The sequence below is a fragment of the Trichosurus vulpecula genome, chromosome 3 (genome assembly GCF_011100635.1).
Source record: "Trichosurus vulpecula isolate mTriVul1 chromosome 3, mTriVul1.pri, whole genome shotgun sequence".
In the NCBI taxonomy this organism is placed as follows: domain Eukaryota; kingdom Metazoa; phylum Chordata; class Mammalia; order Diprotodontia; family Phalangeridae; genus Trichosurus; species Trichosurus vulpecula.
The window spans coordinates 423,136,586-423,150,683 of record NC_050575.1 but is presented as its reverse complement, the minus strand read 5'-3'; the positions used below and the strand labels follow the sequence as shown (position 1 = coordinate 423,150,683).

The 14,098-nt window shown below is 36.7% G+C and overlaps 1 pseudogene; it reads left to right on the top strand.

Annotated features, from left to right (window-relative positions):
- Positions 1–12,476, top strand: part of LOC118842805 — a 48,159-nt pseudogene extending 35,683 nt beyond the window's left edge.
- Positions 12,477–14,098: the final 1,622 nt, after the last annotated feature.

Here is a 14,098-nt window from a genome sequence, read left to right as displayed (position 1 = left end):
TCACAAGTGAATCCTACTAAACATTTAAAGAACACTTAATTGCAATAATATAAAGCTATTTAAAAAAATATAGGCAAAGGAGTTTAACTAAATTCCTTTAATGAAACAAATATGGTTCTGATACCAAACCAGGATGAAGAAAAACAGAAAAAAAATATAGAGCAATCTATATGACTATTGATGTAAAAATAAAATAAAATACTTGCAAAGATATCATGGCAATAGATCATAAATATCCTACACTATGACCAGGTGGGATATATACTAGGAATGAAGACCCAATTTAATATTAGGAAATCAGCATAATTGACAATAAGAATAAAAAAAATTATCACATGAGATGCAGGGAAAAAAGAATAAGCTTTTAATACAAAAATATTCATTCATAATAAAAACACTAGCCACCATAGAAATGAATGGAGCTTTCATTAAAATGATAGATCACATCAATATAAAACTACCAGGAAGCATTAGCTGTAAAGTGGATAAGCTAGAAATCCTTTCCTATTAGAACAAGTATAAAGCAAAGGTGCCCATTATCATTCCACTTCTTCAATTGTGTACTAGAAATGCTAGCAATAAGACAAGAAAAAGAGGTTGGAAGAACAAAAAATGGTGAACAAGGAAACAACATTTCCATTCTTAGCAGATGATTATGAAGATATCTTAGATAACCCTAGAGAATCAACTAAAAATAGTTGAGACAATTAACAACTTTGGCAAAGGGGCAGGTTATAAAAATGCAAATAAATTAGCATTTCTACATATTACCAACAAAGTATAGCAGAAAGATACAGAAAGAAGAATTCCATTTAAAATGACTTCAGGAAATGTAACATACTTAGAAATTAGTGTGCCAAGACAAAACCATATACTTTATGAACACAATTATAAAACACATTTCATGCAAAACAAGACAAATCCAAATAAACTGAATAAATGTTAACTGCTGAAGGATAAGTCAAAGCCAATACAATAAAAATAATTCCACCTAAATTAACTTACTTATTCAGTGACATGCCAAATAAACTATCAAAAACTTATTTTACAGAGCTAGAAGAAGTCATAACAAAATTCATGTGATAGAACAAAAAGTCCAGAGTATCAATGGGATCAGTAGGAAAAAATCTGAAGGAATGTGGCCTCACAGTCCCAAATCTCAACATGTATTACAAAGTAGAAACCATTAAAACTGATACTGGCTAAGAAATAGAGTAGTAGATTGTTGGAATGGAGGAAGTACACAATACAGAGTAGGAAATGACAGTAATAATCCCTCTAAATGAGTGCTGTATATTATGTGAAGCCCAACTATAGGGTGGATAAAAAGCCATGATGAATTTAATGGAATACTAAATTATTATTAAGGAGCATCACTGAAGCTCTCACTTTGGGGCAGGGAACCAGCAAATGCAGGGATTTGAGGTTTATAAAGAGATCTATATACATTATTAGAGAGTATCACAACGACCATGTGATGTAGAAGCATTTTTACCTGTGTTCAAGAGATGAAAAAAAAACATCTGATTCTAAAGACTTACTGTATACAACTAGTAAACTCTATGTAAAGGTATTGAAATCCGTTATCTTGAATCATATGAGAGCATATAAAACATTCTGTCTACCATATTAAGCTGAAAATTAGAGAAGTATTGCAAAAGGGACTGCTATGGATACCAGAATAAAGAGATTAAACTCATCTCTGAATTAATCTAAAAATAATTTTGTTAATTAAATTTTTATTTTATTTTGCTTTGAGCTAACTGCCCTGATTTTTCTTCTTATATTTTTGAGACAGTGATATATCTTCTTTAGCACTGACCCTATCCCTTATCTAGTGGAAATGCAAGATTTCTCTTTTTTTAGCTTCATCTTTGGTAAAGCATTTGCTCCTCATTTGCATCTGTTTTTGTTTTCTCTCTAGTGGAAAGGCTTCATATTTAATACTGCAGCTGTGTGACAAAATATGATCGTCCAGTTTATATGAAAACACACAAGAAGGTGAGTTACATTTTTATAAATGGATCCTCTGTTCTTCCACTGAGACCACAGTGTGTAGTCATTCTATAACTCTCCTCTGTGCCTTTTGTTCTTTTAAATCATACCATTCATATTCCAACATTAAAAAGTGAATGCAAAACAAATTAAATAAAAAAAGGAAATGCAAGTATAGAAAGTCATTGAGGGCAAATATATATTCAAACTGAAATCACTCTGAATAAATTTTCTCAAAAATTTATTCAAGGATAGGGATACTAATTGGATTATTTATTTCATGAGGTGATTGCTTTTCAGCTGAAATTAGTTTATACTCATCAAATTTGTGGCATAGAATACCTGAGAATCTTTCAGGGAAGATTCTCCATGCCTAGTACTTTATACCAACTGAAAGGGAAATACTTCTACTCTGAATAAATTTATTCTGAGTGCTGCTGTAATTCTATAGACTAAATGTCTATACTATAGTGTCTATACTATAGTAAATACTTACTATATGAATGGTATTATGCTAGCCTCTGAGAATGTGAAGTGAAATACAAAAGAGCTTCTAAACTCAAGAGTTTTATATTCTGCTGGGGGATATAATATAGGATCCAAAGGCATCTGGTGGAATAATGGATATAGCACTGGCTTTGATTTTAGAAAGAACTGAGTTCAGGTCCTCTCCAAGACACTTAACATAGACTTACAATGGGTAAGTCACTTGCCTCTCTCAGCTTCAGTTTCCCAGATTGCAAAATGTGGATATCAAGAGTCCCTACTCTACCTCACAGGGCTATTTGGAGGCTCCTATGGGATAATATATGGTTCTATATAAATCTTTGATTGTCATATATAAATGCAAAGCAAATTAAAAATATGAAGTAATTTCAAGAAGGAGAGCACCATAACAAACTGGGGTAGGGGTAAGCATCGTGTAGTAGGTAACACTGAATGCTCTTTAAAGAAAGCTATGAATTCTAAGAGGCAGAAGGAAGGAGAAGAACGTGCAGGATTGGATGGTTAGCCTATGCAAATTTAGGAGTTGGAGAGATGGAATATAGACTCTAGATTCCTGGAAACTAGATAACAGGCAAGTTTTCATAAAATGAAGCATTTTTGTAGAAACATTATATGACATGAAGCTGTAAGGTAAATAGGAAGACTGGATTGCTTTAAAAGTCTCACTGAGAATTTTGTATTTTATTCAGGTGGCAATAGGAAACCAATGAAAAATTTTCCCCCATTGGCATAAAAACTTTTTTTACTGGAGAGATAAATAACTCTCACAGTACTGTGATACAGATTACTTTTTATATCAATGTGAATTGATATTTGATTTTTTTTAACTTGACAAGATGTTGACAAATGGATATAACAGAGAATTTATTAGAGAACTCTTATGGTCACATGATTCTTAACATATTCTTATTTCTCACAAAGTGATTTTAATATTATATATATATATATACATACATCTATGCATATATGTACCTGTATGCACAGTGCATGTGTGTAAGCATATGTATACTTAATATTTTAAAATTATCATTTTTTTTATTCTCACATCTACCACCCGCAAAGAGCAAAATGAAATGATTCAGCTTTGTGGACTTCAACTCAGAAGAAAATGCTATCTCTACAAAAGAGGCCATGGAAGACGGGGAAATTGATATAAACTAAATAATTCAGGGCTGGTTCAAGCTTAGTGGTTTTGGAAGCTAAGGAAACATTTGTGGCAGTGATGGTGATGGACGCTTCAGTGGCCAAGAAGGTGCTACTTTGGAGGTTGGGGTGGTTTCTGAGGAGGGCAAGGAGGAGGAGATGACAAGCCACAAGGAAAGAATCATAGCTTGAATAGCCTGTCCCCATTTTCTTTTTCTCTGCCATTTGGATGGATTCTGGATATTTGTGCCTGTTGTCTCATCATTGAAAGAGCCTTCTGAGAACATTCCATGACATACATAGTCCAGAGATCATTTTGGAAAAATGACATTTCACGGGAGAGATCATGTTGGTTTTGGATGTATGTTCCTGAAAGAGTGAAAGATGTCAGACTTATGAATTATCTTGATTTCATAATGTTATTACCCATGTACAAAACCATTTTTCTACAATGGTCTGTAGCTGTTTTGTTTTGTTTCATTTTCATCCCATTTTCTGAATATAAAGGAAAAAGAAAAGTTAATGTTTTCTTATTGTTTCTGCTTCAGAAATCTTTCTTAGGATATATTAAAAGCACCTAACATAGAAAAAAGAATGAGACAAACATTTTTGTACATAATCAATATAGGAATTTTGATTGTGCATATTTGATAAAACAAAGTTTTGTAAGAATGGATCCTTGGAACAGCAACAGATGCCTTCTGTCCCTTCAACTCCAGCCAAGAGGCTTTGCATTCAATCTGCACATTGTTATAAGAATCAAAAACTTCTTTTTCATCTTCCACAGAAACTGATTCAATGAACATCTACCCTTTAGTTATATTTGTTGTTCTTGGGCAAGTTGATGAACATTACCTTATCAAAAACTTCCTTCAGACTTTCTTCGGTGGTGTTGTAGGTGAGATCATTCAGCACCAGTGCCTTTGAGTCTGACATCTTGCTGTTTTTTACACTCCAAAAAATTATTCTTTCTGTCTCTCAAGTTCTCCTATCCTTGAATTTTCTCCCCTGTGTAGTTAAGAGTGAAGGCCAAATCATCGGTCTAGGTCTCCTGTTCCTCTTCCAAGGCCTTGTTCATGTCTACTTCTGCTTTAAAGTCAATGTAGGCAATTCCTTTGGGTGTCCCATTCTTGGTGCAAATGGAGTCTGACCTAAAGAGCATCTTCAATATACTTCCTTGAGCTCCTCCTGAGTTACTTTACATGGCAGATTCTTTATGAAGTATATCTGCGTTTCTCAGTCTTTCTTGCTCTCTTTTGCTTTTTTCCAGCTTCACTTCAGAGCTAAGGACTTTGAAGTCACTGAGATCCATAGTCTTTTCCATGTCTTCAGCAGATTAAAATGCCATGTTGGCAAGCTTCCTGGTGAAACTTCTTTTGCAAAGAAGTCTATGGTGCCAGTTTTAGTTCAGAAGCAGTTTTGTTGAAGTTCAGATTACCAGGAAAGAGATTGAAATTTGCAGATGCTTCAACTTCCAAAATCTGATTATTGGCTTCAGGAGTGTTTTGTTTGCCCATTTCTTTTTGCCTCTTTCCTGGTGCATCTTTGACAGACACTCTCTCCTCCTCATCTTCCTCATCTTTTTCCTCCTCAGATTCGTTGGCTTTCCCAGATGTCTTGGGGATACCTTTCTTAGAAACAGTCTTCCCTTTGGCAGATGTGGTATCCTTACTTATTCTTTAAAGCCATCATCATCTTCTTCATCCTTATTAGTTTCCTCTTCCTCCTCATCCCCATAGTCTTCTTTGGCTGGAACTGCTTCCAGTTCTGTGGCTGAGAAGTGGCTCAAATTCTTCATACTTCTTGTCTTCACTATCCTCATCATGAGATTCACTGTGATCTTTTTTGGAATTCTTCTTTTTTGCCCCTTTGGTCAGGGGATGGGAGTTGCAGCTTTAGCTGGGTAATTTCCGCTATAGCTGAAGCAGCTCCGTTCTTGCCTGGTGTGATAACAGCTTTAGCTGGGGTAGCCACTTTCTTAGTCAGGGCCACAGTGTCCTTCTTACTAGAATCATGGCTGCTTTCCTGGCAGGTGTGGTGGAAACAATGGTTTCTTTTTTTTTTTCTTTTTTTTGGCTGGTAGTGTGTTCTTTGATGGTGTAACCACAGTCTTCTTTCCCACCTTCTTTCCCTTCCAGTTTTTTCTTCTTCATATTTTGAAATATCCTCATATTTGCAGTCTTCTATCTCATTTGGGGAAAGAATCATTTTCTTTATTGCTCACTTTGATTTTAGCAGCCTTCCTGAGCATCACCATAGTTGGTTGCATAAGACTTGGGAGCAGAGGGCAAATCCATTGGCAAAGGCCCAGACAATCTTGGTGATGGCAGAGATTATGGAGAGGAGTACTCTGTGAGCATCCCTTTGCTGGTGGAGACTGAGACAAAAGACCATGTTTCATTCTGAGAATTTTCCCTAGCCTTTCCATCAGAAAGTTGGTACCATGCTTTACTTCCATCTGCTAGAATGAGGGATCATTTTTATGTTGATTAGAGATGTTGTCTTTCAAAGTTTACACATACAATTACATATATGTGTGTTGGCATACATGTACATATACATACATATATATGTATACAGAAAGAGAGAGACAGATAGACAGAGACAGAGAGACACATAGAGAGGGTTAGTTTTCTTGGTTCTACTCATTTCACTTTGCATCAATTCATACAAGTCTTCCAGACTTCTCTGAATTGGTCTTTTCCAAAATTATTTCACCAAAATAATTATCTTTTATATTCAAATACCTTTGTTCAGCCATTCCTCAGTTGATGGAAATTTCCTTAGTTTCTAGTTCTTTGCCATTACAAAAAAAATATTATTCCTTTTTCTTTGACGACTTTGGGTTACAGATGTAGTAATGGTATTTTGGGGACATAGTGGCTGTATATTTTAGTAATTTTGGGGAACAGAGTTTGAAATTGCCGGTAATAAAAAAGCAGGACTAATTCACAGCTCTACCAAAAGCATTCCAATTTTTCTGTTTTACTGCAGGTCCTTCAATATTTGTCATTTTCCTTTTTTTGCTCAATGTCACCAATATGTTAGTTATGAGGTACAATCTGAGTTGTTTTAATTTGTAATTCTCTAAATAGTAGTAATTTAGAGCATTTTTCATATGTCTATAGATAGGCTTGGTTTCTTTCTTTGAGAACTGCCTGTTGATATCTTTTATTATTTTTTTACCACTTAAGAATGTGTGGATGCTGTTTATTCTTTAAAAATAATTCAGTTCTTCATATATTTTAGAAATTAAACATTTATAAGGAAAACAAACTGCAAATATTTCTTCTACATAATAATTTGCATTCTAAGCTTAACTACTTTGGAGTTCCATAGGTTAAAAATATGCGGTCAACATTGTATGTTTTATGTTGTAATTCTGTATTTCCCTTGTTTACTTATTAATTGTATTAATTGTTCGCTCATCCATGGAACTGAAAGGTAACTTCTTAGTTTCTCTAATTTATTATCTTACTGTTCTAACTTTCCACATATGATTTTTGAGTTTTACTTTTTTTTTGTTTTGATTTAGGCATTAGCAAGTAAGCAACATGGCCAGATCTATGTTTTTGACATATCAATTTGGTCACTTTATGGAGGTTGGATTGAAGAAGAAAGAAGCAGGTAAACTAATTTGGACCAATTAATTACTGTAATAATCCAAGTGAGGATTTGATATATGTTGGTGAGTGTTCTTTGCTTGATTGTTTGGATCTCCAGCACTCACAACATTGCCTTCCATGAGATATATTTAAATATTTATTGAATTATGTTAATCAAAAATCATGATCACTCACCTGCTATGTATCAGATGCTGTGGTAGGTGCTGTAGATTCAATGATAAAAATTATCCTGACCTTCATAGGCTTTTATTATTTTGGAAGAGATAGCTTCTATACAAATACGTACTCACATTATTCCACACTGATTTTCTGTCAAGTTACTAAACCTTTCAATGTTCCAAGCCAATTTCTAGAACTATAAGTCACAGAGAAGGTGGCAGCCTGCGTTGGTAGTGGAAACTTCATCCTTTAGGAGAACTACATACCAATGGCATCACAGATCTACTCCCTAACCTCTATACAAAATCAATACACAGTAATTTGAAGGAAGTGTATTAGCAGCTAGGGGGATCAGGAACAGAGTCATATAAGAGGTGGCACTTGAGTTAAACTGAGCTTTAAAGGAAGTGAGGCAATCCAAGAGGAGAAGAATTGAATCTGAGTTGAATTATTATTCTTGGTCACATCAGACATTGTCTAGTATTTCTTGAGAAGAAAGTTTTAGTGGTACTGTCATTTTTGCTATTGCATATGAAGAAAGAAGAAAATCACATTAACATTTCGTTCTGATTTGTAGTTTGTGAGATTACCAGGCATGCTTTAAAATATTTCTTAGCGAGGGGCGGAGCCAAGATGGGGGCGGGTAAGCAAGAACTAGAGTGAGCTCCCTACCGAGTCCCTCCAAAAACCTATTAAAAATGGCTCTGAACCGATTCTAGGATGGAAGAACCCACAGAACAGCAGAGGGAAGCAGGGCTCCAGCCCAGGACAGCCTGGATGGTCTCTGGGTGAGGTCTATTCCACATGGAGCTGGGAACTGGGAGCTGGGAACGGAGTGCAGCAGAGCCCAGCCTGAGCAGCGTGGAACAACCAAACTTGGGGTCGGGCGGATGGGGCCCCTAGCACACTGAATATGTGAGCTGCGGCAGTTACCGGACCCCTCGACCCACAAACACCAAAGACTGAGGAGAAGGTTAGTGGGAAAAGCTGCAGGAGTGGAAGGAGTTCGTGGTTCTGCTTCCAGCCCCGGGGGAAGCGGAGGTGGGGCAGCAACACCTGTTGTTACTTCCGGCTCCAGGCCCACCTTGTGGGAGGAATTAAGTGGTGGATCAGAGCAGGAGTGCACAGCCTGCCAAAGATCTAAGCCCAGTCCGGGTTGGGGGTTGGGGAAGGAGCAGTGCTGTTGCGGCACAGCTGGCACCTCCCCCCCAAACGTGGGACATAGAACTCCTTAGTCTACAAGCAGTCATACCCCACTGAAAAACTCAAGGGTCAAGTTAGTTGGTTGGGAATATGGCCAGGCAGTGAAAGCACACCCAGATTCAGTCTCAGACTTTGGATTCTTCCTTTGGTGACAAAGAAGACCAAAACATACAGCCTAAAGAAGACAACAAAGTCATAGAGCCTACAACAAAAGCCTCCAAGAAAAGCATGAACTGGCCCCAGGCCATAGAAGAACTCAAAAAGGAGTTGGAAAAGCAAGTTAGAGAAGTAGAGGAAAATTTGGGAAGAGAAATGAGAAGGATGCGAGAAAACCATGAAAAACAAGTCAATGACTTGCTAAAGGAGACCCAAAAAATACTGAAAAATACACTGAAGAAAACAACACCTTAAAAAACAGACTAACTCAAATGGCAAAAGAGCTCCAAAAAGCCAATGAGGAGAAGAATGCCTTGAAAGGCAGAATTAGCCAAATGGAAAAGGAGGTCCAAAAGACTACTGAAGAAAATACTACTTTAAAAATTAGATTGGAGCAAGTGGAAGCTAGTGACTTTATGAGAAATCAGGATATTATAAAACAGAACCAAAGGAATGAAAAAATGGAAGACAATGTGAAATATCTCCTTGGAAAAACCACTGACCTGGAAAATAGATCCAGGAGAGATAATTTAAAAATTATTGGACTACCTGAAAGCCATGATCAAAAAAAGAGCCTAGACACCATCTTTCAAGAAATTATCAAGGAGAACTGCCCTGATATTCTAGAGCCACAGGGCAAAATAGAAATTGAAAGAATCCATTGATTGCCTCCTCAAATAGATCCAAAAAAGAAATCTCCTAGGAATATTGTCGCCAAATTCTAGAGCTCCCAGATCAAGGAGAAAATACTGCAAGCAGCCAGAAAGAAACAATTTGAGTATTGTGGAAACCCAATCAGAATAACCCAAGATCTGGCAGCTTCTACATTAAGAGATCGAAGGGCTTGGAATGTGATATTCCGGAGGTCAATGGAGCTAGGATTAAAACCTAGAATCAACTACCCAGCAAAACTGAGTATCATGTTCCAAGGCAAAATATACACTTTCAATAAAATAGAGAACTTTCAAACTTTCTCAGTGAAAAGACCAGAACTGAATAGAAAATTTGACTTTCAAACACAAGAATCAAGAGAAGCATGAAAAGGTAATCAAGAAACGGAAATTGAGAGGGACTTACTAAAGTTGAACTGTTTTGTTTACATTTCTACATGGAAAGATGATGTGTATGATTCATGAGACCTCAGTATTAGGGTAGTTGAATGGAATATGCATTTATATATATATATATATATATATATATATATATATATATATATATATATATATATATGTTTATGTATATATATAAGTGAATGTGTATGTATGTATATCTATGTGCATATGTATGTATGTGTATGTATGTATATATATGTGTGTTTATATATATATATATATATATATATATATATATATATATATATATATATATATATGTAAAAGAGAGAGAGCAGACACAGGGTGAGTTGAAGATGAAGGGAAGATATCTAAAAGAAATAAAATGAAATTAAGGGATGAGAGAGCAACATACTGAGAGAGGGAGATAGGAGGAGACAGAATGGGGTGGATTATCTCACATAAAGGTGGCAAGAGGAAGCAGTTCTGTGGGAGTAGGGGAGAGGGCAGGTGAGGGGAGAATGAGTGAACCTTGCTCTCATCAGATCTGGCCTGAGGGGGAATACCATACATACTCAGTTGGGTGTCTTACCCCACAGAAAAGAAGAGGGAGGAAGATAAAAAAAAAATAAGTAAATAAGGGGGGGGATGATGGAGGGGTGGGCAGATGGGGGTGGAAGTAATCAAAACAAACACTTTGGAAGGGGGACAGGGTCAAGGGAGAAAATTCAATAAAGCGGGATGGGTTGGGAGGGAGCAAAATGTAGTTAGCCTTTCACAACATGAGTATTGTGGAAGGGTTATACATAATGATACATGTGTGGCCTAGGTTGAATTGCTTGACTTCTTGGGGAGGGTGGGTGGGAAGGGAAGAGGGGAGAGAATTTGGAACTCAAAGTTTTAAAAACAAATGTTCAAAAACAAAAAAAAAAAGTTTTTGCATGCAACTGAAAAATAAGATACACAGGCAATGGGGCTTAGAAATTTATCTTGCCCTACAAGAAAGGAAGGGAAAAGGGGATGAGAGGGGAGGGGGGTGATAGAGGGGAGGGCTGACTGGGGAACAGGGCAACCAGAATATATGCCATCTTGGAGTGGGGGGGAGGGTGGAAATGGGGAGAAAATTTGTAGTTCAAACTGTTGTAAAAATCAATGCTGAAAACCAAATATGTTAAATAAATAAATTTAAATTAAAAAAAAATATTTCTTAGCATCTGCAATGTGGAGAAGCATTTTTTTTTTCATTTCTTCTCCTTTATCATAGAAAGGCAGAAATGGAAACAAATGTGTATTTTTCTCTTTTAATTTCCTTCCCTACTCAAATATCATCACAAGGTAGGGAATATTTTGCAAAAACAATAGAGTAGTAGTGGAATAGATAAACATGCAGGCTATTGAATCTCTGATTTCAACAATGTGCGTGCTCCTTCCACAGATCCAATACCTAACTTGCCCTTGACTGCTTATTCTGAGTGACTCTTATTCATATACATTTGCCAACGGGGGCACAACAAATACTGTAACATGATTCCTTGATTTTTCTTGACATCAAAAGGTGGACAATAGAGCATACAGTGTCTTAACTCTTTCTCATCACTTCTCATATTTGTCATTTAAATAATTTAGTGCCTCGACCAAAAAAGGGGAAGTCAGAAAGAACTGAGTTCAAATTATGCATCAGACACTTATAAGATTTTGAGCTTAGGTAAGATACCTAACCTCTCTATAACTCAGACATCTCCCATACAAAATCAGGATAATTATAGCACCTACACCACAGTGTTGTCTTTTCATTCAATTGCAATGACTTATGAAAAGTGTTTTACACACCTTAAATTGAAAATTAAATGTTAACTCTCAGCATCACCACCACCACCACCACTACCACCATCATCATCATCATCATTTTCACTCATATTTCTTTGAGGACATCTTTCAGTTTGGGTCTCCTTTATAATTCCAAGTTTTATTGCGCCCTGCTCCTACTTATCACATGAGTCTCTCCAGTGACTTCTTAATACTCGTAGAAAATTATTTACAGAGAATAATGTCCTCTAAAGCAACCAATCAAACAGTATTTAGGGAGATCCTACCATTTGCTACAGTAAGTGTACAAAGACATGTGAAAAAAGCCGTGTGCTGCCAGTCACTAAGCCGCTGCGAGGACTCAGCAGCCTCTCCCTCGAGCCTCCTCGCTTCCGCACGCTTCGTCCCTGCCCCCCCCCTCCCCTAGCCCGTCTTCTCCCGTCCTCACTGCCTTCCGCAGCTATTTCCAGCGAGGGAAAGAAATCGTATCGTAGTCCGCTATCAAGAACGTGCATTTTTTCGACACCTTTGCTGATGCAAGTAAGGGTGATGACCTCCTTCCTGCTGGGACTGAGGACTATATCTGTATAAGAATTCAACAGAGGAACGGCAGGAAGATCCTCACTAGTGTCCAGGGCATCGCTGATGATTACGATAAAAAGAAACTAGTAAAGGCATTCAAGAAGAAATTTGCCTGCAATGGTACTGTAATTGAGCATTCATAGTATGGAGAAGTAATTCAGCTACAGGATGACCACCGCAAGAATATATGCTGGTTTCTCGTTGAAATTGGACTAAGGACGACCCGCTGAAGACGCATGGGTTTTAAGTGTTTGTGGCTCACTGAGCTTAAGGGAGGATTGCCTTGCAATGAGTAGAAGAATTCCCTTCTGTCCCTTGTCATAAGTTTAAAAACCTCTCAGCTTGTATAATGTAACCATTTAGGGTCTGCTGTTTAACTTTGACTAGTGTAATTCATTCATGTAATAAACTGAAAAGAACCATTAAAAAAAAAGGAAAGAGAGACAAAAGCTCTGTGCTTCGAGAAGATTTCATTCGAAAGGCAGAGACAAAACGTGAATATGTAGATATGAAGACAATATGTGAGAGGCAGCAGGATGTGGAGAACCATAATCCTAGTCTCATAGATAGGAATATCTGGGTTCAAAACTTGCCTCAAAGCTTATATGATCTCAGTTGTCTACCAAACTCTTTAAGACTATAAGTTGTAGAGCAGATGCTGATTTTCATCAAGAAAGGGAGTTCCTTCATCAAGAAAGGGAGTTCCTTCATCAAGTACTTCCCTCTGTCAGTGAAATCACATCGAAAGTGCCCACTAGATTGGGCACCTAGGTGGCGCAGTGAGCAGAGCGCCAGCCCTGGAGTCAAGAGGACCTGAATTCAAATGTGAACTCAAACACTTGACACATGTACTAACTGTGTGTCCTTGGGCAAGTCACTTGACCCCCCAAAAAAAACAAGATAAAAGAGCCTATTATTTTATTCACTAAAGTATATTTTGTTGTTGTTGCTGAGTTGTTTCAGTCATGTCTCATCTTTATGATTCCATTTGGAGTTTTCTTGGCAAGGTATTGGATTGGTTTCCCATTTCCTTCTCCTGCTCATTTTACAGATGAGGAAACTGAGATAATCGGGGTTAAGTGACTTATCCACAGTCACACAGGTAGTAAGGGTCTGAGGCCAGATTTGTATTTAGGAAAATGAGTTTTCCAGACTAGCTGCTGCGGAGTATACATACAAAGTATATATACAAGTTACTATTGGGAGCAATGTAACTAAGTCCTGGGAGCCATTGGGAAAATCTTCACATAGGAAAGGACACTGGAATTCATTTCTGCAGGACTCATAACCATAACAATATAAATATAATATTGTTATTTAAAAAGGTGGCCCTGTTTCAGGTAATTGATAAGATTTATAATATCTCTGTAGTACCATCCATTCATTAATTTAAAATATAGGAATCAATACCCCTTTGGTATATTTCAAATTGAAAATGCCTTAGGTTTTCATGAAATGCACCAATCTCTGGGGGTGGGGTGTATAATCCACTTGAACAATCAATGATGGTTATATTCACTTTTATATAACTGGAAAATCCTTTTATGAAGAAATGTACCAAATGAAATGCTAAATAAACAAATAAAGGTTTTTTTTAAAGAAATGTACCAAGTACTGAATGAGTTGGCAAGACCTCAGAGTTGAAAATATTGCTGTAAACAAACTATAAGCCCAGAAAGTGCAAATAATTCAGTTATGATAATATAACTGCTAAGAGAGATAAAAACACAGTCATAATAATAGCAGACACTTTTGTAGCACTTTTAAATTTTGCAAAGTGCTCTTTATACCTAACATGCATTATCTCATTTGAGCATCAGCACAAATTTGTAAAGAGTCAAAGAAATGTTATTGTCTAAATTTAATAAA